Consider the following 26,305-nt stretch of genomic DNA (forward strand, 5'->3'; position numbering starts at 1 on the left):
AGATAGCATTGCATTACATTACATTACATGGCAATGCAATGCACAGTTGCTGAAGTTGAACCAAAATGAGCTTGTCATCTGGCTTCTGCAACTTTTAACATGAAAAATCCAATGAGGAGAAGAAAAGCAAAGCCAAAGAGTCCATCCCAAAATCCGACAAACAAGCAAAATGAACAAAAAGCATTGAATTCAATTCTTTCTGATTTTAGAAACTGCATTAAAGAAGGGGTGCACCGGTCCTGGAGATACTGCAATACCAGGTCAATGCGTGGAGTGGACAGAGCAAGCTCTTTTTCCATCTCCCTGTTCTAAAAATCCATTTAATATATGGTCCCCAGATAGGGGACGTATCAGATATTAAACTGATAAGAACAGATACTACACTTGATCTTAGCCAAAAGGCCGAGAAGCGATAACCAGAATTGGTTTCCGACTACGGTGCCACCCAAGGATTCTGAAAAGTCCATTTGTGGAGATGGCCACCTGGACTCCCGTTAAGAAGACATGCTGTCAACCTCTAGATCCCTCACATGCCTGCACTTTTCGGCTTGCTGCTGCTGCAATCCACGCGTTTTAGATCTGCATAACTCCACCTCTTTTAGCACAGTACCCTCAACCCCCGGCTGTTCCCACCCGCCTCAACACCGTTGGAAGGGAGGAGAACCAATTAAGGCGGGGGGGGGGAGGGTGGAACGAGCAGCTGTCTACCCTTAGCAGGAGGGTTGCTGATTAATTACCTCTCCTGCTGCTGCTGGCTGTCCAGCAGCAGACTGAAGGTGGCTGCTGCTGTGCGCAGGTATATAAAGGCTCAGAGCCTATTATGACACGCGCAGCCAGCGTTCCATTGCCACATTCCGTCTACTGCAGGCGGGATACCTGGATGGCTGAATGTCACTGAGAAGCTCACAGAGACCGCCATAAGCAACAGTTTAAAAGAATGCCACAGACTAATCAACCAAACTTTTTGGGTTGGTTTCTCTTTTATAGTCTGCAGGCATTAAATGAAAGAAGTCAGTGTTCCAGCAGAGGGAGACAACGTTTCAGAAAAGGCATTGTAGCAAACCAAAAAAGAAATTTTAAGCGCAGCAGAGTAACCAGCTCACATACCTGTTAGCTCAGGTGAGTTTAAAAGGCTGCTGTTGATAACAAGGGCATTTGCTAAATAGATGGTGTGTGTGCAACAATATACTGAAAGGTCAATTATATTGTGCAGCTTATCTCACCACCTGTAGTTATTTAGGTGAAAGCTCCAAAATGCTTGCCTAATATGTCTGTTTATCCAAAAGGAAGTATAGAGGGAGAGCTAGATAGATAGCATTGCATTACATTACATTACATGGCAATGCAATGCACAGTTGCTGAAGTTGAACCAAAATGAGCTTGTCATCTGGCTTCTGCAACTTTTAACATGAAAAATCCAATGAGGAGAAGAAAAGCAAAGCCAAAGAGTCCATCCCAAAATCCGACAAACAAGCAAAATGAACAAAAAGCATTGAATTCAATTCTTTCTGATTTTAGAAACTGCATTAAAGAAGGGGTGCACCGGTCCTGGAGATACTGCAATACCAGGTCAATGCGTGGAGTGGACAGAGCAAGCTCTTTTTCCATCTCCCTGTTCTAAAAATCCATTTAATATATGGTCCCCAGATAGGGGACGTATCAGATATTAAACTGATAAGAACAGATACTACACTTGATCTTAGCCAAAAGGCCGAGAAGCGATAACCAGAATTGGTTTCCGACTACGGTGCCACCCAAGGATTCTGAAAAGTCCATTTGTGGAGATGGCCACCTGGACTCCCGTTAAGAAGATATGCTGTCAACCTCTAGATCCCTCACATGCCTGCACTTTTCGGCTTGCTGCTGCTGCAATCCACGCGTTTTAGATCTGCATAACTCCACCTCTTTTAGCACAGTACCCTCAACCCCCGGCTGTTCCCACCCGCCTCAACACCGTTGGAAGGGAGGAGAACCAATTAAGGCGGGGGGGGGGAGGGTGGAACGAGCAGCTGTCTACCCTTAGCAGGAGGGTTGCTGATTAATTACCTCTCCTGCTGCTGCTGCTGCTGGCTGTCCAGCAGCAGACTGAAGGTGGCTGCTGCTGTGCGCAGGTATATAAAGGCTCAGAGCCTATTATGACACGCGCAGCCAGCGTTCCATTGCCACATTCCGTCTACTGCAGGCGGGATACCTGGATGGCTGAATGTCACTGAGAAGCTCACAGAGACCGCCATAAGCAACAGTTTAAAAGAATGCCACAGACTAATCAACCAAACTTTTTGGGTTGGTTTCTCTTTTATAGTCTGCAGGCATTAAATGAAAGAAGTCAGTGTTCCAGCAGAGGGAGACAACGTTTCAGAAAAGGCATTGTAGCAAACCAAAAAAGAAATTTTAAGCGCAGCAGAGTAACCAGCTCACATACCTGTTAGCTCAGGTGAGTTTAAAAGGCTGCTGTTGATAACAAGGGCATTTGCTAAATAGATGGTGTGTGTGCAACAATATACTGAAAGGTCAATTATATTGTGCAGCTTATCTCACCACCTGTAGTTATTTAGGTGAAAGCTCCAAAATGCTTGCCTAATATGTCTGTTTATCCAAAAGGAAGTATAGAGGGAGAGCTAGATAGATAGCATTGCATTACATTACATTACATGGCAATGCAATGCACAGTTGCTGAAGTTGAACCAAAATGAGCTTGTCATCTGGCTTCTGCAACTTTTAACATGAAAAATCCAATGAGGAGAAGAAAAGCAAAGCCAAAGAGTCCATCCCAAAATCCGACAAACAAGCAAAATGAACAAAAAGCATTGAATTCAATTCTTTCTGATTTTAGAAACTGCATTAAAGAAGGGGTGCACCGGTCCTGGAGATACTGCAATACCAGGTCAATGCGTGGAGTGGACAGAGCAAGCTCTTTTTCCATCTCCCTGTTCTAAAAATCCATTTAATATATGGTCCCCAGATAGGGGACGTATCAGATATTAAACTGATAAGAACAGATACTACACTTGATCTTAGCCAAAAGGCCGAGAAGCGATAACCAGAATTGGTTTCCGACTACGGTGCCACCCAAGGATTCTGAAAAGTCCATTTGTGGAGATGGCCACCTGGACTCCCGTTAAGAAGACATGCTGTCAACCTCTAGATCCCTCACATGCCTGCACTTTTCGGCTTGCTGCTGCTGCAATCCACGCGTTTTAGATCTGCATAACTCCACCTCTTTTAGCACAGTACCCTCAACCCCCGGCTGTTCCCACCCGCCTCAACACCGTTGGAAGGGAGGAGAACCAATTAAGGCGGGGGGGGGGTGGAACGAGCAGCTGTCTACCCTTAGCAGGAGGGTTGCTGATTAATTACCTCTCCTGCTGCTGCTGCTGCTGGCTGTCCAGCAGCAGACTGAAGGTGGCTGCTGCTGTGCGCAGGTATATAAAGGCTCAGAGCCTATTATGACACGCGCAGCCAGCGTTCCATTGCCACATTCCGTCTACTGCAGGCGGGATACCTGGATGGCTGAATGTCACTGAGAAGCTCACAGAGACCGCCATAAGCAACAGTTTAAAAGAATGCCACAGACTAATCAACCAAACTTTTTGGGTTGGTTTCTCTTTTATAGTCTGCAGGCATTAAATGAAAGAAGTCAGTGTTCCAGCAGAGGGAGACAACGTTTCAGAAAAGGCATTGTAGCAAACCAAAAAAGAAATTTTAAGCGCAGCAGAGTAACCAGCTCACATACCTGTTAGCTCAGGTGAGTTTAAAAGGCTGCTGTTGATAACAAGGGCATTTGCTAAATAGATGGTGTGTGTGCAACAATATACTGAAAGGTCAATTATATTGTGCAGCTTATCTCACCACCTGTAGTTATTTAGGTGAAAGCTCCAAAATGCTTGCCTAATATGTCTGTTTATCCAAAAGGAAGTATAGAGGGAGAGCTAGATAGATAGCATTGCATTACATTACATTACATGGCAATGCAATGCACAGTTGCTGAAGTTGAACCAAAATGAGCTTGTCATCTGGCTTCTGCAACTTTTAACATGAAAAATCCAATGAGGAGAAGAAAAGCAAAGCCAAAGAGTCCATCCCAAAATCCGACAAACAAGCAAAATGAACAAAAAGCATTGAATTCAATTCTTTCTGATTTTAGAAACTGCATTAAAGAAGGGGTGCACCGGTCCTGGAGATACTGCAATACCAGATCAATGCGTGGAGTGGACAGAGCAAGCTCTTTTTCCATCTCCCTGTTCTAAAAATCCATTTAATATATGGTCCCCAGATAGGGGACGTATCAGATATTAAACTGATAAGAACAGATACTACACTTGATCTTAGCCAAAAGGCCGAGAAGCGATAACCAGAATTGGTTTCCGACTACGGTGCCACCCAAGGATTCTGAAAAGTCCATTTGTGGAGATGGCCACCTGGACTCCCGTTAAGAAGACATGCTGTCAACCTCTAGATCCCTCACATGCCTGCACTTTTCGGCTTGCTGCTGCTGCAATCCACGCGTTTTAGATCTGCATAACTCCACCTCTTTTAGCACAGTACCCTCAACCCCCGGCTGTTCCCACCCGCCTCAACACCGTTGGAAGGGAGGAGAACCAATTAAGGCGGGGGGGGGGGTGGAACGAGCAGCTGTCTACCCTTAGCAGGAGGGTTGCTGATTAATTACCTCTCCTGCTGCTGCTGCTGCTGGCTGTCCAGCAGCAGACTGAAGGTGGCTGCTGCTGTGCGCAGGTATATAAAGGCTCAGAGCCTATTATGACACGCGCAGCCAGCGTTCCATTGCCACATTCCGTCCACTGCAGGCGGGATACCTGGATGGCTGAATGTCACTGAGAACTCACAGAGACCGCCATAAGCAACAGTTTAAAAGAATGCCACAGACTAATCAACCAAACTTTTTGGGTTGGTTTCTCTTTTATAGTCTGCAGGCATTAAATGAAAGAAGTCAGTGTTCCAGCAGAGGGAGACAACGTTTCAGAAAAGGCATTGTAGCAAACCAAAAAAGAAATTTTAAGCGCAGCAGAGTAACCAGCTCACATACCTGTTAGCTCAGGTGAGTTTAAAAGGCTGCTGTTGATAACAAGGGCATTTGCTAAATAGATGGTGTGTGTGCAACAATATACTGAAAGGTCAATTATATTGTGCAGCTTATCTCACCACCTGTAGTTATTTAGGTGAAAGCTCCAAAATGCTTGCCTAATATGTCTGTTTATCCAAAAGGAAGTATAGAGGGAGAGCTAGATAGATAGCATTGCATTACATTACATTACATGGCAATGCAATGCACAGTTGCTGAAGTTGAACCAAAATGAGCTTGTCATCTGGCTTCTGCAACTTTTAACATGAAAAATCCAATGAGGAGAAGAAAAGCAAAGCCAAAGAGTCCATCCCAAAATCCGACAAACAAGCAAAATGAACAAAAAGCATTGAATTCAATTCTTTCTGATTTTAGAAACTGCATTAAAGAAGGGGTGCACCGGTCCTGGAGATACTGCAATACCAGGTCAATGCGTGGAGTGGACAGAGCAAGCTCTTTTTCCATCTCCCTGTTCTAAAAATCCATTTAATATATGGTCCCCAGATAGGGGACGTATCAGATATTAAACTGATAAGAACAGATACTACACTTGATCTTAGCCAAAAGGCCGAGAAGCGATAACCAGAATTGGTTTCCGACTACGGTGCCACCCAAGGATTCTGAAAAGTCCATTTGTGGAGATGGCCACCTGGACTCCCGTTAAGAAGACATGCTGTCAACCTCTAGATCCCTCACATGCCTGCACTTTTCGGCTTGCTGCTGCTGCAATCCACGCGTTTTAGATCTGCATAACTCCACCTCTTTTAGCACAGTACCCTCAACCCCCGGCTGTTCCCACCCGCCTCAACACCGTTGGAAGGGAGGAGAACCAATTAAGGCGGGGGGGGGGTGGAACGAGCAGCTGTCTACCCTTAGCAGGAGGGTTGCTGATTAATTACCTCTCCTGCTGCTGCTGCTGCTGGCTGTCCAGCAGCAGACTGAAGGTGGCTGCTGCTGTGCGCAGGTATATAAAGGCTCAGAGCCTATTATGACACGCGCAGCCAGCGTTCCATTGCCACATTCCGTCTACTGCAGGCGGGATACCTGGATGGCTGAATGTCACTGAGAAGCTCACAGAGACCGCCATAAGCAACAGTTTAAAAGAATGCCACAGACTAATCAACCAAACTTTTTGGGTTGGTTTCTCTTTTATAGTCTGCAGGCATTAAATGAAAGAAGTCAGTGTTCCAGCAGAGGGAGACAACGTTTCAGAAAAGGCATTGTAGCAAACCAAAAAAGAAATTTTAAGCGCAGCAGAGTAACCAGCTCACATACCTGTTAGCTCAGGTGAGTTTAAAAGGCTGCTGTTGATAACAAGGGCATTTGCTAAATAGATGGTGTATGTGCAACAATATACTGAAAGGTCAATTATATTGTGCAGCTTATCTCACCACCTGTAGTTATTTAGGTGAAAGCTCCAAAATGCTTGCCTAATATGTCTGTTTATCCAAAAGGAAGTATAGAGGGAGAGCTAGATAGATAGCATTGCATTACATTACATTACATGGCAATGCAATGCACAGTTGCTGAAGTTGAACCAAAATGAGCTTGTCATCTGGCTTCTGCAACTTTTAACATGAAAAATCCAATGAGGAGAAGAAAAGCAAAGCCAAAGAGTCCATCCCAAAATCCGACAAACAAGCAAAATGAACAAAAAGCATTGAATTCAATTCTTTCTGATTTTAGAAACTGCATTAAAGAAGGGGTGCACCGGTCCTGGAGATACTGCAATACCAGGTCAATGCGTGGAGTGGACAGAGCAAGCTCTTTTTCCATCTCCCTGTTCTAAAAATCCATTTAATATATGGTCCCCAGATAGGGGACGTATCAGATATTAAACTGATAAGAACAGATACTACACTTGATCTTAGCCAAAAGGCCGAGAAGCGATAACCAGAATTGGTTTCCGACTACGGTGCCACCCAAGGATTCTGAAAAGTCCATTTGTGGAGATGGTCACCTGGACTCCCGTTAAGAAGACATGCTGTCAACCTCTAGATCCCTCACATGCCTGCACTTTTCGGCTTGCTGCTGCTGCAATCCACGCGTTTTAGATCTGCATAACTCCACCTCTTTTAGCATAGTACCCTCAACCCCCGGCTGTTCCCACCCGCCTCAACACCGTTGGAAGGGAGGAGAACCAATTAAGGCGGGGGGGGGGGGTGGAACGAGCAGCTGTCTACCCTTAGCAGGAGGGTTGCTGATTAATTACCTCTCCTGCTGCTGCTGCTGCTGGCTGTCCAGCAGCAGACTGAAGGTGGCTGCTGCTGTGCGCAGGTATATAAAGGCTCAGAGCCTATTATGACACGCGCAGCCAGCGTTCCATTGCCACATTCCGTCTACTGCAGGCGGGATACCTGGATGGCTGAATGTCACTGAGAAGCTCACAGAGACCGCCATAAGCAACAGTTTAAAAGAATGCCACAGACTAATCAACCAAACTTTTTGGGTTGGTTTCTCTTTTATAGTCTGCAGGCATTAAATGAAAGAAGTCAGTGTTCCAGCAGAGGGAGACAACGTTTCAGAAAAGGCATTGTAGCAAACCAAAAAAGAAATTTTAAGCGCAGCAGAGTAACCAGCTCACATACCTGTTAGCTCAGGTGAGTTTAAAAGGCTGCTGTTGGTAACAAGGGCATTTGCTAAATAGATGGTGTGTGTGCAACAATATACTGAAAGGTCAATTATATTGTGCAGCTTATCTCACCACCTGTAGTTATTTAGGTGAAAGCTCCAAAATGCTTGCCTAATATGTCTGTTTATCCAAAAGGAAGTATAGAGGGAGAGCTAGATAGATAGCATTGCATTACATTACATTACATGGCAATGCAATGCACAGTTGCTGAAGTTGAACCAAAATGAGCTTGTCATCTGGCTTCTGCAACTTTTAACATGAAAAATCCAATGAGGAGAAGAAAAGCAAAGCCAAAGAGTCCATCCCAAAATCCGACAAACAAGCAAAATGAACAAAAAGCATTGAATTCAATTCTTTCTGATTTTAGAAACTGCATTAAAGAAGGGGTGCACCGGTCCTGGAGATACTGCAATACCAGGTCAATGCGTGGAGTGGACAGAGCAAGCTCTTTTTCCATCTCCCTGTTCTAAAAATCCATTTAATATATGGTCCCCAGATAGGGGACGTATCAGATATTAAACTGATAAGAACAGATACTACACTTGATCTTAGCCAAAAGGCCGAGAAGCGATAACCAGAATTGGTTTCCGACTACGGTGCCACCCAAGGATTCTGAAAAGTCCATTTGTGGAGATGGCCACCTGGACTCCCGTTAAGAAGACATGCTGTCAACCTCTAGATCCCTCACATGCCTGCACTTTTCGGCTTGCTGCTGCTGCAATCCACGCGTTTTAGATCTGCATAACTCCACCTCTTTTAGCACAGTACCCTCAACCCCCGGCTGTTCCCACCCGCCTCAACACCGTTGGAAGGGAGGAGAACCAATTAAGGCGGGGGGGGGGGTGGAACGAGCAGCTGTCTACCCTTAGCAGGAGGGTTGCTGATTAATTACCTCTCCTGCTGCTGCTGCTGCTGGCTGTCCAGCAGCAGACTGAAGGTGGCTGCTGCTGTGCGCAGGTATATAAAGGCTCAGAGCCTATTATGACACGCGCAGCCAGCGTTCCATTGCCACATTCCGTCTACTGCAGGCGGGATACCTGGATGGCTGAATGTCACTGAGAAGCTCACAGAGACCGCCATAAGCAACAGTTTAAAAGAATGCCACAGACTAATCAACCAAACTTTTTGGGTTGGTTTCTCTTTTATAGTCTGCAGGCATTAAATGAAAGAAGTCAGTGTTCCAGCAGAGGGAGACAACGTTTCAGAAAAGGCATTGTAGCAAACCAAAAAAGAAATTTTAAGCGCAGCAGAGTAACCAGCTCACATACCTGTTAGCTCAGGTGAGTTTAAAAGGCTGCTGTTGATAACAAGGGCATTTGCTAAATAGATGGTGTGTGTGCAACGATATACTGAAAGGTCAATTATATTGTGCAGCTTATCTCACCACCTGTAGTTATTTAGGTGAAAGCTCCAAAATGCTTGCCTAATATGTCTGTTTATCCAAAAGGAAGTATAGAGGGAGAGCTAGATAGATAGCATTGCATTACATTACATTACATGGCAATGCAATGCACAGTTGCTGAAGTTGAACCAAAATGAGCTTGTCATCTGGCTTCTGCAACTTTTAACATGAAAAATCCAATGAGGAGAAGAAAAGCAAAGCCAAAGAGTCCATCCCAAAATCCGACAAACAAGCAAAATGAACAAAAAGCATTGAATTCAATTCTTTCTGATTTTAGAAACTGCATTAAAGAAGGGGTGCACCGGTCCTGGAGATACCGCAATACCAGGTCAATGCGTGGAGTGGACAGAGCAAGCTCTTTTTCCATCTCCCTGTTCTAAAAATCCATTTAATATATGGTCCCCAGATAGGGGACGTATCAGATATTAAACTGATAAGAACAGATACTACTCTTGATCTTAGCCAAAAGGCCGAGAAGCGATAACCAGAATTGGTTTCCGACTACGGTGCCACCCAAGGATTCTGAAAAGTCCATTTGTGGAGATGGCCACCTGGACTCCCGTTAAGAAGACATGCTGTCAACCTCTAGATCCCTCACATGCCTGCACTTTTCGGCTTGCTGCTGCTGCAATCCACGCGTTTTAGATCTGCATAACTCCACCTCTTTTAGCACAGTACCCTCAACCCCCGGCTGTTCCCACCCGCCTCAACACCGTTGGAAGGGAGGAGAACCAATTAAGGCGGGGGGGGGGGGGTGGAACGAGCAGCTGTCTACCCTTAGCAGGAGGGTTGCTGATTAATTACCTCTCCTGCTGCTGCTGCTGCTGGCTGTCCAGCAGCAGACTGAAGGTGGCTGCTGCTGTGCGCAGGTATATAAAGGCTCAGAGCCTATTATGACACGCGCAGCCAGCGTTCCATTGCCACATTCCGTCTACTGCAGGCGGGATACCTGGATGGCTGAATGTCACTGAGAAGCTCACAGAGACCGCCATAAGCAACAGTTTAAAAGAATGCCACAGACTAATCAACCAAACTTTTTGGGTTGGTTTCTCTTTTATAGTCTGCAGGCATTAAATGAAAGAAGTCAGTGTTCCAGCAGAGGGAGACAACGTTTCAGAAAAGGCATTGTAGCAAACCAAAAAAGAAATTTTAAGCGCAGCAGAGTAACCAGCTCACTTACCTGTTAGCTCAGGTGAGTTTAAAAGGCTGCTGTTGATAACAAGGGCATTTGCTAAATAGATGGTGTGTGTGCAACAATATACTGAAAGGTCAATTATATTGTGCAGCTTATCTCACCACCTGTAGTTATTTAGGTGAAAGCTCCAAAATGCTTGCCTAATATGTCTGTTTATCCAAAAGGAAGTATAGAGGGAGAGCTAGATAGATAGCATTGCATTACATTACATTACATGGCAATGCAATGCACAGTTGCTGAAGTTGAACCAAAATGAGCTTGTCATCTGGCTTCTGCAACTTTTAACATGAAAAATCCAATGAGGAGAAGAAAAGCAAAGCCAAAGAGTCCATCCCAAAATCCGACAAACAAGCAAAATGAACAAAAAGCATTGAATTCAATTCTTTCTGATTTTAGAAACTGCATTAAAGAAGGGGTGCACCGGTCCTGGAGATACTGCAATACCAGGTCAATGCGTGGAGTGGACAGAGCAAGCTCTTTTTCCATCTCCCTGTTCTAAAAATCCATTTAATATATGGTCCCCAGATAGGGGACGTATCAGATATTAAACTGATAAGAACAGATACTACACTTGATCTTAGCCAAAAGGCCGAGAAGCGATAACCAGAATTGGTTTCCGACTACGGTGCCACCCAAGGATTCTGAAAAGTCCATTTGTGGAGATGGCCACCTGGACTCCCGTTAAGAAGACATGCTGTCAACCTCTAGATCCCTCACATGCCTGCACTTTTCGGCTTGCTGCTGCTGCAATCCACGCGTTTTAGATCTGCATAACTCCACCTCTTTTAGCACAGTACCCTCAACCCCCAGCTGTTCCCACCCGCCTCAACACCGTTGGAAGGGAGGAGAACCAATTAAGGCGGGGGGGGGGGTGGAACGAGCAGCTGTCTACCCTTAGCAGGAGGGTTGCTGATTAATTACCTCTCCTGCTGCTGCTGCTGCTGGCTGTCCAGCAGCAGACTGAAGGTGGCTGCTGCTGTGCGCAGGTATATAAAGGCTCAGAGCCTATTATGACACGCGCAGCCAGCGTTCCATTGCCACATTCCGTCTACTGCAGGCGGGATACCTGGATGGCTGAATGTCACTGAGAAGCTCACAGAGACCGCCATAAGCAACAGTTTAAAAGAATGCCACAGACTAATCAACCAAACTTTTTGGGTTGGTTTCTCTTTTATAGTCTGCAGGCATTAAATGAAAGAAGTCAGTGTTCCAGCAGAGGGAGACAACGTTTCAGAAAAGGCATTGTAGCAAACCAAAAAAGAAATTTTAAGCGCAGCAGAGTAACCAGCTCACATACCTGTTAGCTCAGGTGAGTTTAAAAGGCTGCTGTTGATAACAAGGGCATTTGCTAAATAGATGGTGTGTGTGCAACAATATACTGAAAGGTCAATTATATTGTGCAGCTTATCTCACCACCTGTAGTTATTTAGGTGAAAGCTCCAAAATGCTTGCCTAATATGTCTGTTTATCCAAAAGGAAGTATAGAGGGAGAGCTAGATAGATAGCATTGCATTACATTACATTACATGGCAATGCAATGCACAGTTGCTGAAGTTGAACCAAAATGAGCTTGTCATCTGGCTTCTGCAACTTTTAACATGAAAAATCCAATGAGGAGAAGAAAAGCAAAGCCAAAGAGTCCATCCCAAAATCCGACAAACAAGCAAAATGAACAAAAAGCATTGAATTCAATTCTTTCTGATTTTAGAAACTGCATTAAAGAAGGGGTGCACCGGTCCTGGAGATACTGCAATACCAGGTCAATGCGTGGAGTGGACAGAGCAAGCTCTTTTTCCATCTCCCTGTTCTAAAAATCCATTTAATATATGGTCCCCAGATAGGGGACGTATCAGATATTAAACTGATAAGAACAGATACTACCCTTGATCTTAGCCAAAAGGCTGAGAAGCGATAACCAGAATTGGTTTCCGACTACGGTGCCACCCAAGGATTCTGAAAAGTCCATTTGTGGAGATGGCCACCTGGACTCCCGTTAAGAAGACATGCTGTCAACCTCTAGATCCCTCACATGCCTGCACTTTTCGGCTTGCTGCTGCTGCAATCCACGCGTTTTAGATCTGCATAACTCCACCTCTTTTAGCACAGTACCCTCAACCCCTGGCTGTTCCCACCCGCCTCAACACCGTTGGAAGGGAGGAGAACCAATTAAGGCGGGGGGGGGGTGGAACGAGCAGCTGTCTACCCTTAGCAGGAGGGTTGCTGATTAATTACCTCTCCTGCTGCTGCTGCTGCTGGCTGTCCAGCAGCAGACTGAAGGTGGCTGCTGCTGTGCGCAGGTATATAAAGGCTCAGAGCCTATTATGACACGCGCAGCCAGTGTTCCATTGCCACATTCCGTCTACTGCAGGCGGGATACCTGGATGGCTGAATGTCACTGAGAAGCTCACAGAGACCGCCATAAGCAACAGTTTAAAAGAATGCCACAGACTAATCATCCAAACTTTTTGGGTTGGTTTCTCTTTTATAGTCTGCAGGCATTAAATGAAAGAAGTCAGTGTTCCAGCAGAGGGAGACAACGTTTCAGAAAAGGCATTGTAGCAAACCAAAAAAGAAATTTTAAGCGCAGCAGAGTAACCAGCTCACATACCTGTTAGCTCAGGTGAGTTTAAAAGGCTGCTGTTGATAACAAGGGCATTTGCTAAATAGATGGTGTGTGTGCAACAATATACTGAAAGGTCAATTATATTGTGCAGCTTATCTCACCACCTGTAGTTATTTAGGTGAAAGCTCCAAAATGCTTGCCTAATATGTCTGTTTATCCAAAAGGAAGTATAGAGGGAGAGCTAGATAGATAGCATTGCATTACATTACATTACATGGCAATGCAATGCACAGTTGCTGAAGTTGAACCAAAATGAGCTTGTCATCTGGCTTCTGCAACTTTTAACATGAAAAATCCAATGAGGAGAAGAAAAGCAAAGCCAAAGAGTCCATCCCAAAATCCGACAAACAAGCAAAATGAACAAAAAGCATTGAATTCAATTCTTTCTGATTTTAGAAACTGCATTAAAGAAGGGGTGCACCGGTCCTGGAGATACTGCAATACCAGGTCAATGCGTGGAGTGGACAGAGCAAGCTCTTTTTCCATCTCCCTGTTCTAAAAATCCATTTAATATATGGTCCCCAGATAGGGGACGTATCAGATATTAAACTGATAAGAACAGATACTACCCTTGATCTTAGCCAAAAGGCTGAGAAGCGATAACCAGAATTGGTTTCCGACTACGGTGCCACCCAAGGATTCTGAAAAGTCCATTTGTGGAGATGGCCACCTGGACTCCCGTTAAGAAGACATGCTGTCAACCTCTAGATCCCTCACATGCCTGCACTTTTCGGCTTGCTGCTGCTGCAATCCACGCGTTTTAGATCTGCATAACTCCACCTCTTTTAGCACAGTACCCTCAACCCCTGGCTGTTCCCACCCGCCTCAACACCGTTGGAAGGGAGGAGAACCAATTAAGGCGGGGGGGGGGTGGAACGAGCAGCTGTCTACCCTTAGCAGGAGGGTTGCTGATTAATTACCTCTCCTGCTGCTGCTGCTGCTGGCTGTCCAGCAGCAGACTGAAGGTGGCTGCTGCTGTGCGCAGGTATATAAAGGCTCAGAGCCTATTATGACACGCGCAGCCAGTGTTCCATTGCCACATTCCGTCTACTGCAGGCGGGATACCTGGATGGCTGAATGTCACTGAGAAGCTCACAGAGACCGCCATAAGCAACAGTTTAAAAGAATGCCACAGACTAATCATCCAAACTTTTTGGGTTGGTTTCTCTTTTATAGTCTGCAGGCATTAAATGAAAGAAGTCAGTGTTCCAGCAGAGGGAGACAACGTTTCAGAAAAGGCATTGTAGCAAACCAAAAAAGAAATTTTAAGCGCAGCAGAGTAACCAGCTCACATACCTGTTAGCTCAGGTGAGTTTAAAAGGCTGCTGTTGATAACAAGGGCATTTGCTAAATAGATGGTGTGTGTGCAACAATATACTGAAAGGTCAATTATATTGTGCAGCTTATCTCACCACCTGTAGTTATTTAGGTGAAAGCTCCAAAATGCTTGCCTAATATGTCTGTTTATCCAAAAGGAAGTATAGAGGGAGAGCTAGATAGATAGCATTGCATTACATTACATTACATGGCAATGCAATGCACAGTTGCTGAAGTTGAACCAAAATGAGCTTGTCATCTGGCTTCTGCAACTTTTAACATGAAAAATCCAATGAGGAGAAGAAAAGCAAAGCCAAAGAGTCCATCCCAAAATCCGACAAACAAGCAAAATGAACAAAAAGCATTGAATTCAATTCTTTCTGATTTTAGAAACTGCATTAAAGAAGGGGTGCACCGGTCCTGGAGATACTGCAATACCAGGTCAATGCGTGGAGTGGACAGAGCAAGCTCTTCTAAAAATCCATTTAATATATGGTCCCCAGATAGGGGACGTATCAGATATTAAACTGATAAGAACAGATACTACACTTGATCTTAGCCAAAAGGCCGAGAAGCGATAACCAGAATTGGTTTCCGACTACGGTGCCACCCAAGGATTCTGAAAAGTCCATTTGTGGAGATGGCCACCTGGACTCCCGTTAAGAAGACATGCTGTCAACCTCTAGATCCCTCACATGCCTGCACTTTTCGTCTTGCTGCTGCTGCAATCCACGCGTTTTAGATCTGCATAACTCCACCTCTTTTAGCACAGTACCCTCAACCCCCGGCTGTTCCCACCCGCCTCAACACCGTCGGAAGGGAGGAGAACCAATTAAGGCGGGGGGGGGGGGGTGGAACGAGCAGCTGTCTACCCTTAGCAGGAGGGTTGCTGATTAATTACCTCTCCTGCTGCTGCTGCTGCTGGCTGTCCAGCAGCAGACTGAAGGTGGCTGCTGCTGTGCGCAGGTATATAAAGGCTCAGAGCCTATTATGACACGCGCAGCCAGCGTTCCATTGCCACATTCCGTCTACTGCAAGCGGGATACCTGGATGGCTGAATGTCACTGAGAAGCTCACAGAGACCGCCATAAGCAACAGTTTAAAAGAATGCCACAGACTAATCAACCAAACTTTTTGGGTTGGTTTCTCTTTTATAGTCTGCAGGCATTAAATGAAAGAAGTCAGTGTTCCAGCAGAGGGAGACAACGTTTCAGAAAAGGCATTGTAGCAAACCAAAAAAGAAATTTTAAGCGCAGCAGAGTAACCAGCTCACATACCTGTTAGCTCAGGTGAGTTTAAAAGGCTGCTGTTGATAACAAGGGCATTTGCTAAATAGATGGTGTGTGTGCAACAATATACTGAAAGGTCAATTATATTGTGCAGCTTATCTCACCACCTGTAGTTATTTAGGTGAAAGCTCCAAAATGCTTGCCTAATATGTCTGTTTATCCAAAAGGAAGTATAGAGGGAGAGCTAGATAGATAGCATTGCATTACATTACATTACATGGCAATGCAATGCACAGTTGCTGAAGTTGAACCAAAATGAGCTTGTCATCTGGCTTCTGCAACTTTTAACATGAAAAATCCAATGAGGAGAAGAAAAGCAAAGCCAAAGAGTCCATCCCAAAATCCGACAAACAAGCAAAATGAACAAAAAGCATTGAATTCAATTCTTTCTGATTTTAGAAACTGCATTAAAGAAGGGGTGCACCGGTCCTGGAGATACTGCAATACCAGGTCAATGCGTGGAGTGCACAGAGCAAGCTCTTTTTCCATCTCCCTGTTCTAAAAATCCATTTAATATATGGTCCCCAGATAGGGGACGTATCAGATATTAAACTGATAAGAACAGATACTACACTTGATCTTAGCCAAAAGGCCGAGAAGCGATAACCAGAATTGGTTTCCGACTATGGTGCCACCCAAGGATTCTGAAAAGTCCATTTGTGGAGATGGCCACCTGGACTCCCGTTAAGAAGACATGCTGTCAACCTCTAGATCCCTCACATGCCTGCACTTTTCGGCTTGCTGCTGCTGCAATCCACGCGTTTTAGATCTGCATAACTCCACCTCTTTTAGCACAGTACCCTCAACCCCCGGCTGTTCCCACCCGCCTCAACACCGTTGGAAGGGAGGAGAACCAATTAAGGCGGGGGGGGGGGGGTGGAACGAGCAGCTGTCTACCCTTAGCAGGAGGGTTGCTGATTAATTACCTCTCCTGCTGCTGCTGCTGCTGGCTGTCCAGCAGCAGACTGAAGGTGGCTGCTGCTGTGCGCAGGTATATAAAGGCTCAGAGCCTATTATGACACGCGCAGCCAGCGTTCCATTGCCACATTCCGTCTACTGCAGGCGGGATACCTGGATGGCTGAATGTCACTGAGAAGCTCACAGAGACCGCCATAAGCAACAGTTTAAAAGAATGCCACAGACTAATCAACCAAACTTTTTGGGTTGGTTTCTCTTTTATAGTCTGCAGGCATTAAATGAAAGAAGTCAGTGTTCCAGCAGAGGGAGACAACGTTTCAGAAAAGGCATTGTAGCAAACCAAAAAAGAAATTTTAAGCGCAGCAGAGTAACCAGCTCACATACCTGTTAGCTCAGGTGAGTTTAAAAGGCTGCTGTTGATAACAAGGGCATTTGCTAAATAGATGGTGTGTGTGCAACAATATACTGAAAGGTCAATTATATTGTGCAGCTTATCTCACCACCTGTAGTTATTTAGGTGAAAGCTCCAAAATGCTTGCCTAATATGTCTGTTTATCCAAAAGGAAGTATAGAGGGAGAGCTAGATAGATAGCATTGCATTACATTACATTACATGGCAATGCAATGCACAGTTGCTGAAGTTGAACCAAAATGAGCTTGTCATCTGGCTTCTGCAACTTTTAACATGAAAAATCCAATGAGGAGAAGAAAAGCAAAGCCAAAGAGTCCATCCCAAAATCCGACAAACAAGCAAAATGAACAAAAAGCATTGAATTCAATTCTTTCTGATTTTAGAAACTGCATTAAAGAAGGGGTGCACCGGTCCTGGAGATACTGCAATACCAGGTCAATGCGTGGAGTGGACAGAGCAAGCTCTTTTTCCATCTCCCTATTCTAAAAATCCATTTAATATATGGTCCCCAGATAGGGGACGTATCAGATATTAAACTGATAAGAACAGATACTACACTTGATCTTAGCCAAAAGGCCGAGAAGCGATAACCAGAATTGGTTTCCGACTACGGTGCCACCCAAGGATTCTGAAAAGTCCATTTGTGGAGATGGCCACCTGGACTCCCGTTAAGAAGACATGCTGTCAACCTCTAGATCCCTCACATGCCTGCACTTTTCGGCTTGCTGCTGCTGCAATCCACGCGTTTTAGATCTGCATAACTCCACCTCTTTTAGCACAGTACCCTCAACCCCCGGCTGTTCCCACCCGCCTCAACACCGTTGGAAGGGAGGAGAACCAATTAAGGCGGGGGGGGGGGTGGAACGAGCAGCTGTCTACCCTTAGCAGGAGGGTTGCTGATTAATTACCTCTCCTGCTGCTGCTGCTGCTGGCTGTCCAGCAGCAGACTGAAGGTGGCTGCTGCTGTGCGCAGGTATATAAAGGCTCAGAGCCTATTATGACACGCGCAGCCAGCGTTCCATTGCCACATTCCGTCTACTGCAGGCGGGATACCTGGATGGCTGAATGTCACTGAGAAGCTCACAGAGACCGCCATAAGCAACAGTTTAAAAGAATGCCACAGACTAATCAACCAAACTTTTTGGGTTGGTTTCTCTTTTATAGTCTGCAGGCATTAAATGAAAGAAGTCAGTGTTCCAGCAGAGGGAGACAACGTTTCAGAAAAGGCATTGTAGCAAACCAAAAAAGAAATTTTAAGCGCAGCAGAGTAACCAGCTCACATACCTGTTAGCTCAGGTGAGTTTAAAAGGCTGCTGTTGATAACAAGGGCATTTGCTAAATAGATGGTGTGTGTGCAACAATATACTGAAAGGTCAATTATATTGTGCAGCTTATCTCACCACCTGTAGTTATTTAGGTGAAAGCTCCAAAATGCTTGCCTAATATGTCTGTTTATCCAAAAGGAAGTATAGAGGGAGAGCTAGATAGATAGCATTGCATTACATTACATTACATGGCAATGCAATGCACAGTTGCTGAAGTTGAACCAAAATGAGCTTGTCATCTGGCTTCTGCAACTTTTAACATGAAAAATCCAATAAGGAGAAGAAAAGCAAAGCCAAAGAGTCCATCCCAAAATCCGACAAACAAGCAAAATGAACAAAAAGCATTGAATTCAATTCTTTCTGATTTTAGAAACTGCATTAAAGAAGGGGTGCACCGGTCCTGGAGATACTGCAATACCAGGTCAATGCGTGGAGTGGACAGAGCAAGCTCTTTTTCCATCTCCCTGTTCTAAAAATCCATTTAATATATGGTCCCCAGATAGGGGACGTATCAGATATTAAACTGATAAGAACAGATACTACACTTGATCTTAGCCAAAAGGCCGAGAAGCGATAACCAGAATTGGTTTCCGACTACGGTGCCACCCAAGGATTCTGAAAAGTCCATTTGTGGAGATGGCCACCTGGACTCCCGTTAAGAAGACATGCTGTCAACCTCTAGATCCCTCACATGCCTGCACTTTTCGGCTTGCTGCTGCTGCAATCCACGCGTTTTAGATCTGCATAACTCCACCTCTTTTAGCACAGTACCCTCAACCCCCGGCTGTTCCCACCCGCCTCAACACCGTTGGAAGGGAGGAGAACCAATTAAGGCGGGGGGGGGGGTGGAACGAGCAGCTGTCTACCCTTAGCAGGAGGGTTGCTGATTAATTACCTCTCCTGCTGCTGCTGCTGCTGGCTGTCCAGCAGCAGACTGAAGGTGGCTGCTGCTGTGCGCAGGTATATAAAGGCTCAGAGCCTATTATGACACGCGCAGCCAGCGTTCCATTGCCACATTCCGTCTACTGCAGGCGGGATACCTGGATGGCTGAATGTCACTGAGAAGCTCACAGAGACCGCCATAAGCAACAGTTTAAAAGAATGCCACAGACTAATCAACCAAACTTTTTGGGTTGGTTTCTCTTTTATAGTCTGCAGGCATTAAATGAAAGAAGTCAGTGTTCCCGCAGAGGGAGACAACGTTTCAGAAAAGGCATTGTAGCAAACCAAAAAAGAAATTTTAAGCGCAGCAGAGTAACCAGCTCACATACCTGTTAGCTCAGGTGAGTTTAAAAGGCTGCTGTTGATAACAAGGGCATTTGCTAAATAGATGGTGTGTGTGCAACAATATACTGAAAGGTCAATTATATTGTGCAGCTTATCTCACCACCTGTAGTTATTTAGGTGAAAGCTCCAAAATGCTTGCCTAATATGTCTGTTTATCCAAAAGGAAGTATAGAGGGAGAGCTAGATAGATAGCATTGCATTACATTACATTACATGGCAATGCAATGCACAGTTGCTGAAGTTGAACCAAAATGAGCTTGTCATCTGGCTTCTGCAACTTTTAACATGAAAAATCCAATGAGGAGAAGAAAAGCAAAGCCAAAGAGTCCATCCCAAAATCCGACAAACAAGCAAAATGAACAAAAAGCATTGAATTCAATTCTTTCTGATTTTAGAAACTGCATTAAAGAAGGGGTGCACCGGTCCTGGAGATACTGCAATACCAGGTCAATGCGTGGAGTGGACAGAGCAAGCTCTTTTTCCATCTCCCTATTCTAAAAATCCATTTAATATATGGTCCCCAGATAGGGGACGTATCAGATATTAAACTGATAAGAACAGATACTACACTTGATCTTAGCCAAAAGGCCGAGAAGCGATAACCAGAATTGGTTTCCGACTACGGTGCCACCCAAGGATTCTGAAAAGTCCATTTGTGGAGATGGCCACCTGGACTCCCGTTAAGAAGACATGCTGTCAACCTCTAGATCCCTCACATGCCTGCACTTTTCGGCTTGCTGCTGCTGCAATCCACGCGTTTTAGATCTGCATAACTCCACCTCTTTTAGCACAGTACCCTCAACCCCCGGCTGTTCCCACCCGCCTCAACACCGTTGGAAGGGAGGAGAACCAATTAAGGCGGGGGGGGGGGTGGAACGAGCAGCTGTCTACCCTTAGCAGGAGGGTTGCTGATTAATTACCTCTCCTGCTGCTGCTGCTGCTGGCTGTCCAGCAGCAGACTGAAGGTGGCTGCTGCTGTGCGCAGGTATATAAAGGCTCAGAGCCTATTATGACACGCGCAGCCAGCGTTCCATTGCCACATTCCGTCTACTGCAGGCGGGATACCTGGATGGCTGAATGTCACTGAGAAGCTCACAGAGACCGCCATAAGCAACAGTTTAAAAGAATGCCACAGACTAATCAACCAAACTTTTTGGGTTGGTTTCTCTTTTATAGTCTGCAGGCATTAAATGAAAGAAGTCAGTGTTCCAGCAGAGGGAGACAACGTTTCAGAAAAGGCATTGTAGCAAACCAAAAAAGAAATTTTAAGCGCAGCAGAGTAACCAGCTCACATACCTGTTAGCTCAGGTGAGTTTAAAAGGCTGCTGTTGATAACAAGGGCATTTGCTAAATAGATGGTGTGTGTGCAACAATATACTGAAAGGTCAATTATATTGTGCAGCTTATCTCACCACCTGTAGTTATTTAGGTGAAAGCTCCAAAATGCTTGCCTAATATGTCTGTTTATCCAAAAGGAAGTATAGAGGGAGAGCTAGATAGATAGCATTGCATTACATTACATTACATGGCAATGCAATGCACAGTTGCTGAAGTTGAACCAAAATGAGCTTGTCATCTGGCTTCTGCAACTTTTAACATGAAAAATCCAATGAGGAGAAGAAAAGCAAAGCCAAAGAGTCCATCCCAAAATCCGACAAACAAGCAAAATGAACAAAAAGCATTGAATTCAATTCTTTCTGATTTTAGAAACTGCATTAAAGAAGGGGTGCACCGGTCCTGGAGATACTGCAATACCAGGTCAATGCGTGGAGTGGACAGAGCAAGCTCTTTTTCCATCTCCCTGTTCTAAAAATCCATTTAATATATGGTCCCCAGATAGGGGACGTATCAGATATTAAACTGATAAGAACAGATACTACACTTGATCTTAGCCAAAAGGCCGAGAAGCGATAACCAGAATTGGTTTCCGACTACGGTGCCACCCAAGGATTCTGAAAAGTCCATTTGTGGAGATGGCCACCTGGACTCCCGTTAAGAAGACATGCTGTCAACCTCTAGATCCCTCACATGCCTGCACTTTTCGGCTTGCTGCTGCTGCAATCCACGCGTTTTAGATCTGCATAACTCCACCTCTTTTAGCACAGTACCCTCAACCCCCGGCTGTTCCCACCTGCCTCAACACCGTTGGAAGGGAGGAGAACCAATTAAGGCGGGGGGGGGGGTGGAACGAGCAGCTGTCTACCCTTAGCAGGAGGGTTGCTGATTAATTACCTCTCCTGCTGCTGCTGCTGCTGGCTGTCCAGCAGCAGACTGAAGGTGGCTGCTGCTGTGCGCAGGTATATAAAGGCTCAGAGCCTATTATGACACGCGCAGCCAGCGTTCCATTGCCACATTCCGTCTACTGCAGGCGGGATACCTGGATGGCTGAATGTCACTGAGAAGCTCACAGAGACCGCCATAAGCAACAGTTTAAAAGAATGCCACAGACTAATCAACCAAACTTTTTGGGTTGGTTTCTCTTTTATAGTCTGCAGGCATTAAATGAAAGAAGTCAGTGTTCCAGCAGAGGGAGACAACGTTTCAGAAAAGGCATTGTAGCAAACCAAAAAAGAAATTTTAAGCGCAGCAGAGTAACCAGCTCACATACCTGTTAGCTCAGGTGAGTTTAAAAGGCTGCTGTTGATAACAAGGGCATTTGCTAAATAGATGGTGTGTGTGCAACAATATACTGAAAGGTCAATTATATTGTGCAGCTTATCTCACCACCTGTAGTTATTTAGGTGAAAGCTCCAAAATGCTTGCCTAATATGTCTGTTTATCCAAAAGGAAGTATAGAGGGAGAGCTAGATAGATAGCATTGCATTACATTACATTACATGGCAATGCAATGCACAGTTGCTGAAGTTGAACCAAAATGAGCTTGTCATCTGGCTTCTGCAACTTTTAACATGAAAAATCCAATGAGGAGAAGAAAAGCAAAGCCAAAGAGTCCATCCCAAAATCCGACAAACAAGCAAAATGAACAAAAAGCATTGAATTCAATTCTTTCTGATTTTAGAAACTGCATTAAAGAAGGGGTGCACCGGTCCTGGAGATACTGCAATACCAGGTCAATGCGTGGAGTGGACAGAGCAAGCTCTTTTTCCATCTCCCTGTTCTAAAAATCCATTTAATATATGGTCCCCAGATAGGGGACGTATCAGATATTAAACTGATAAGAACAGATACTACACTTGATCTTAGCCAAAAGGCCGAGAAGCGATAACCAGAATTGGTTTCCGACTACGGTGCCACCCAAGGATTCTGAAAAGTCCATTTGTGGAGATGGCCACCTGGACTCCCGTTAAGAAGACATGCTGTCAACCTCTAGATCCCTCACATGCCTGCACTTTTCGGCTTGCTGCTGCTGCAATCCACGCGTTTTAGATCTGCATAACTCCACCTCTTTTAGCACAGTACCCTCAACCCCCGGCTGTTCCCACCCGCCTCACACCGTTGGAAGGGAGGAGAACCAATTAAGGCGGGGGGGGGGTGGAACGAGCAGCTGTCTACCCTTAGCAGGAGGGCTGCTGATTAATTACCTCTCCTGCTGCTGCTGCTGCTGGCTGTCCAGCAGCAGACTGAAGGTGGCTGCTGCTGTGCGCAGGTATATAAAGGCTCAGAGCCTATTATGACACGCGCAGCCAGCGTTCCATTGCCACATTCCGTCTACTGCAGGCGGGATACCTGGATGGCTGAATGTCACTGAGAAGCTCACAGAGACCGCCATAAGCAACAGTTTAAAAGAATGCCACAGACTAATCAACCAAACTTTTTGGGTTGGTTTCTCTTTTATAGTCTGCAGGCATTAAATGAAAGAAGTCAGTGTTCCAGCAGAGGGAGACAACGTTTCAGAAAAGGCATTGTAGCAAACCAAAAAAGAAATTTTAAGCGCAGCAGAGTAACCAGCTCACATACCTGTTAGCTCAGGTGAGTTTAAAAGGCTGCTGTTGATAACAAGGGCATTTGCTAAATAGATGGTGTGTGTGCAACAATATACTGAAAGGTCAATTATATTGTGCAGCTTATCTCACCACCTGTAGTTATTTAGGTGAAAGCTCCAAAATGCTTGCCTAATATGTCTGTTTATCCAAAAGGAAGTATAGAGGGAGAGCTAGATAGATAGCATTGCATTACATTACATTACATGGCAATGCAATGCACAGTTGCTGAAGTTGAACCAAAATGAGCTTGTCATCTGGCTTCTGCAACTTTTAACATGAAAAATCCAATGAGGAGAAGAAAAGCAAAGCCAAAGAGTCCATCCCAAAATCCGACAAACAAGCAAAATGAACAAAAAGCATTGAATTCAATTCTTTCTGATTTTAGAAACTGCATTAAAGAAGGGGTGCACCGGTCCTGGAGATACTGCAATACCAGGTCAATGCGTGGAGTGGACAGAGCAAGCTCTTTTTCCATCTCCCTGTTCTAAAAATCCATTTAATATATGGTCCCCAGATAGGGGACGTATCAGATATTAAACTGATAAGAACAGATACTACACTTGATCTTAGCCAAAAGGCCGAGAAGCGATAACCAGAATTGGTTTCCGACTACGGTGCCACCCAAGGATTCTGAAAAGTCCATTTGTGGAGATGGCCACCTGGACTCCCGTTAAGAAGACATGCTGTCAACCTCTAGATCCCTCACATGCCTGCACTTTTCGGCTTGCTGCTGCTGCAATCCACGCGTTTTAGATCTGCATAACTCCACCTCTTTTAGCACAGTACCCTCAACCCCCGGCTGTTCCCACCCGCCTCAACACCGTTGGAAGGGAGGAGAACCAATTAAGGCGGGGGGGGGGGTGGAACGAGCAGCTGTCTACCCTTAGCAGGAGGGTTGCTGATTAATTACCTCTCCTGCTGCTGCTGCTGCTGGCTGTCCAGCAGCAGACTGAAGGTGGCTGCTGCTGTGCGCAGGTATATAAAGGCTCAGAGCCTATTATGACACGCGCAGCCAGCGTTCCATTGCCACATTCCGTCTACTGCAGGCGGGATACCTGGATGGCTGAATGTCACTGAGAAGCTCACAGAGACCGCCATAAGCAACAGTTTAAAAGAATGCCACAGACTAATCAACCAAACTTTTTGGGTTGGTTTCTCTTTTATAGTCTGCAGGCATTAAATGAAAGAAGTCAGTGTTCCAGCAGAGGGAGACAACGTTTCAGAAAAGGCATTGTAGCAAACCAAAAAAGAAATTTTAAGCGCAGCAGAGTAACCAGCTCACATACCTGTTAGCTCAGGTGAGTTTAAAAGGCTGCTGTTGATAACAAGGGCATTTGCTAAATAGATGGTGTGTGTGCAACAATATACTGAAAGGTCAATTATATTGTGCAGCTTATCTCACCACCTGTAGTTATTTAGGTGAAAGCTCCAAAATGCTTGCCTAATATGTCTGTTTATCCAAAAGGAAGTATAGAGGGAGAGCTAGATAGATAGCATTGCATTACATTACATTACATGGCAATGCAATGCACAGTTGCTGAAGTTGAACCAAAATGAGCTTGTCATCTGGCTTCTGCAACTTTTAACATGAAAAATCCAATGAGGAGAAGAAAAGCAAAGCCAAAGAGTCCATCCCAAAATCTGACAAACAAGCAAAATGAACAAAAAGCATTGAATTCAATTCTTTCTGATTTTAGAAACTGCATTAAAGAAGGGGTGCACCGGTCCTGGAGATACTGCAATACCAGGTCAATGCGTGGAGTGGACAGAGCAAGCTCTTTTTCCATCTCCCTGTTCTAAAAATCCATTTAATATATGGTCCCCAGATAGGGGACGTATCAGATATTAAACTGATAAGAACAGATACTACACTTGATCTTAGCCAAAAGGCCGAGAAGCGATAACCAGAATTGGTTTCCGACTACGGTGCCACCCAAGGATTCTGAAAAGTCCATTTGTGGAGATGGCCACCTGGACTCCCGTTAAGAAGACATGCTGTCAACCTCTAGATCCCTCACATGCCTGCACTTTTCGGCTTGCTGCTGCTGCAATCCACGCGTTTTAGATCTGCATAACTCCACCTCTTTTAGCACAGTACCCTCAACCCCCGGCTGTTCCCACCCGCCTCAACACCGTTGGAAGGGAGGAGAAGCAATTAAGGCGGGGGGGGTGTGGAACGAGCAGCTGTCTACCCTTAGCAGGAGGGTTGCTGATTAATTACCTCTCCTGCTGCTGCTGCTGCTGGCTGTCCAGCAGCAGACTGAAGGTGGCTGCTGCTGTGCGCAGGTATATAAAGGCTCAGAGCCTATTATGACACGCGCAGCCAGCGTTCCATTGCCACATTCCGTCTACTGCAGGCGGGATACCTGGATGGCTGAATGTCACTGAGAAGCTCACAGAGACCGCCATAAGCAACAGTTTAAAAGAATGCCACAGACTAATCAACCAAACTTTTTGGGTTGGTTTCTCTTTTATAGTCTGCAGGCATTAAATGAAAGAAGTCAGTGTTCCAGCAGAGGGAGACAACGTTTCAGAAAAGGCATTGTAGCAAACCAAAAAAGAAATTTTAAGCGCAGCAGAGTAACCAGCTCACATACCTGTTAGCTCAGGTGAGTTTAAAAGGCTGCTGTTGATAACAAGGGCATTTGCTAAATAGATGGTGTGTGTGCAACAATATACTGAAAGGTCAATTATATTGTGCAGCTTATCTCACCACCTGTAGTTATTTAGGTGAAAGCTCCAAAATGCTTGCCTAATATGTCTGTTTATCCAAAAGGAAGTATAGAGGGAGAGCTAGATAGATAGCATTGCATTACATTACATTACATGGCAATGCAATGCACAGTTGCTGAAGTTGAACCAAAATGAGCTTGTCATCTGG

The 26,305-nt window shown here is 45.1% G+C and overlaps 19 non-coding genes and 1 pseudogene across 19 annotated transcripts; all 20 read right to left on the bottom strand.

The window, feature by feature from the left end:
• Positions 1-223: 223 nt before the first annotated feature.
• On the bottom strand, positions 224-414 carry LOC141208716 (U2 spliceosomal RNA). Its single transcript, XR_012278934.1, has one exon. It is a non-coding gene; the product is annotated as a U2 spliceosomal RNA (small nuclear RNA).
• A 1,118-nt stretch (positions 415-1,532) lies between these two features.
• LOC141208717 (U2 spliceosomal RNA) lies at positions 1,533-1,723 on the bottom strand. Its single transcript, XR_012278935.1, has one exon. It is a non-coding gene; the product is annotated as a U2 spliceosomal RNA (small nuclear RNA).
• A 1,124-nt stretch (positions 1,724-2,847) lies between these two features.
• On the bottom strand, positions 2,848-3,038 carry LOC141208719 (U2 spliceosomal RNA). Its single transcript, XR_012278936.1, has one exon. It is a non-coding gene; the product is annotated as a U2 spliceosomal RNA (small nuclear RNA).
• A 1,120-nt stretch (positions 3,039-4,158) lies between these two features.
• LOC141210038 (U2 spliceosomal RNA) lies at positions 4,159-4,349 on the bottom strand. Its single transcript, XR_012280218.1, has one exon. It is a non-coding gene; the product is annotated as a U2 spliceosomal RNA (small nuclear RNA).
• A 1,120-nt stretch (positions 4,350-5,469) lies between these two features.
• Positions 5,470-5,660, bottom strand: LOC141208721 (U2 spliceosomal RNA). Its single transcript, XR_012278938.1, has one exon. It is a non-coding gene; the product is annotated as a U2 spliceosomal RNA (small nuclear RNA).
• A 1,120-nt stretch (positions 5,661-6,780) lies between these two features.
• On the bottom strand, positions 6,781-6,971 carry LOC141208722 (U2 spliceosomal RNA). The gene has a single exon (XR_012278939.1). It is a non-coding gene; the product is annotated as a U2 spliceosomal RNA (small nuclear RNA).
• Positions 6,972-8,093: 1,122 nt separating this feature from the next.
• LOC141208723 (U2 spliceosomal RNA) lies at positions 8,094-8,284 on the bottom strand. The gene has a single exon (XR_012278940.1). It is a non-coding gene; the product is annotated as a U2 spliceosomal RNA (small nuclear RNA).
• Positions 8,285-9,405: 1,121 nt separating this feature from the next.
• Positions 9,406-9,596, bottom strand: LOC141210429 (U2 spliceosomal RNA). The gene has a single exon (XR_012280597.1). It is a non-coding gene; the product is annotated as a U2 spliceosomal RNA (small nuclear RNA).
• A 1,123-nt stretch (positions 9,597-10,719) lies between these two features.
• LOC141208724 (U2 spliceosomal RNA) lies at positions 10,720-10,910 on the bottom strand. Its single transcript, XR_012278941.1, has one exon. It is a non-coding gene; the product is annotated as a U2 spliceosomal RNA (small nuclear RNA).
• Positions 10,911-12,031: 1,121 nt separating this feature from the next.
• On the bottom strand, positions 12,032-12,222 carry LOC141210365 (U2 spliceosomal RNA). Its single transcript, XR_012280537.1, has one exon. It is a non-coding gene; the product is annotated as a U2 spliceosomal RNA (small nuclear RNA).
• Positions 12,223-13,342: 1,120 nt separating this feature from the next.
• On the bottom strand, positions 13,343-13,533 carry LOC141210366 (U2 spliceosomal RNA). Its single transcript, XR_012280538.1, has one exon. It is a non-coding gene; the product is annotated as a U2 spliceosomal RNA (small nuclear RNA).
• Positions 13,534-14,653: 1,120 nt separating this feature from the next.
• LOC141210506 (U2 spliceosomal RNA) lies at positions 14,654-14,828 on the bottom strand (annotated as a pseudogene).
• Positions 14,829-15,951: 1,123 nt separating this feature from the next.
• On the bottom strand, positions 15,952-16,142 carry LOC141210195 (U2 spliceosomal RNA). Its single transcript, XR_012280371.1, has one exon. It is a non-coding gene; the product is annotated as a U2 spliceosomal RNA (small nuclear RNA).
• Positions 16,143-17,265: 1,123 nt separating this feature from the next.
• On the bottom strand, positions 17,266-17,456 carry LOC141209820 (U2 spliceosomal RNA). Its single transcript, XR_012280010.1, has one exon. It is a non-coding gene; the product is annotated as a U2 spliceosomal RNA (small nuclear RNA).
• A 1,121-nt stretch (positions 17,457-18,577) lies between these two features.
• Positions 18,578-18,768, bottom strand: LOC141208725 (U2 spliceosomal RNA). The gene has a single exon (XR_012278942.1). It is a non-coding gene; the product is annotated as a U2 spliceosomal RNA (small nuclear RNA).
• Positions 18,769-19,889: 1,121 nt separating this feature from the next.
• Positions 19,890-20,080, bottom strand: LOC141209821 (U2 spliceosomal RNA). Its single transcript, XR_012280011.1, has one exon. It is a non-coding gene; the product is annotated as a U2 spliceosomal RNA (small nuclear RNA).
• A 1,121-nt stretch (positions 20,081-21,201) lies between these two features.
• LOC141208726 (U2 spliceosomal RNA) lies at positions 21,202-21,392 on the bottom strand. Its single transcript, XR_012278943.1, has one exon. It is a non-coding gene; the product is annotated as a U2 spliceosomal RNA (small nuclear RNA).
• A 1,121-nt stretch (positions 21,393-22,513) lies between these two features.
• On the bottom strand, positions 22,514-22,704 carry LOC141208727 (U2 spliceosomal RNA). Its single transcript, XR_012278944.1, has one exon. It is a non-coding gene; the product is annotated as a U2 spliceosomal RNA (small nuclear RNA).
• A 1,119-nt stretch (positions 22,705-23,823) lies between these two features.
• On the bottom strand, positions 23,824-24,014 carry LOC141208728 (U2 spliceosomal RNA). Its single transcript, XR_012278945.1, has one exon. It is a non-coding gene; the product is annotated as a U2 spliceosomal RNA (small nuclear RNA).
• Positions 24,015-25,135: 1,121 nt separating this feature from the next.
• On the bottom strand, positions 25,136-25,326 carry LOC141208729 (U2 spliceosomal RNA). The gene has a single exon (XR_012278946.1). It is a non-coding gene; the product is annotated as a U2 spliceosomal RNA (small nuclear RNA).
• Between the last annotated feature and the right edge of the window lie 979 nt (positions 25,327-26,305).

The sequence above is a fragment of the Phyllobates terribilis genome, unplaced genomic scaffold (genome assembly GCF_046119375.1).
Source record: "Phyllobates terribilis strain yellow unplaced genomic scaffold, ASM4611937v1 Scaffold_169__1_contigs__length_4117513, whole genome shotgun sequence".
NCBI classification, from domain to species: Eukaryota; Metazoa; Chordata; class Amphibia; order Anura; family Dendrobatidae; genus Phyllobates; species Phyllobates terribilis.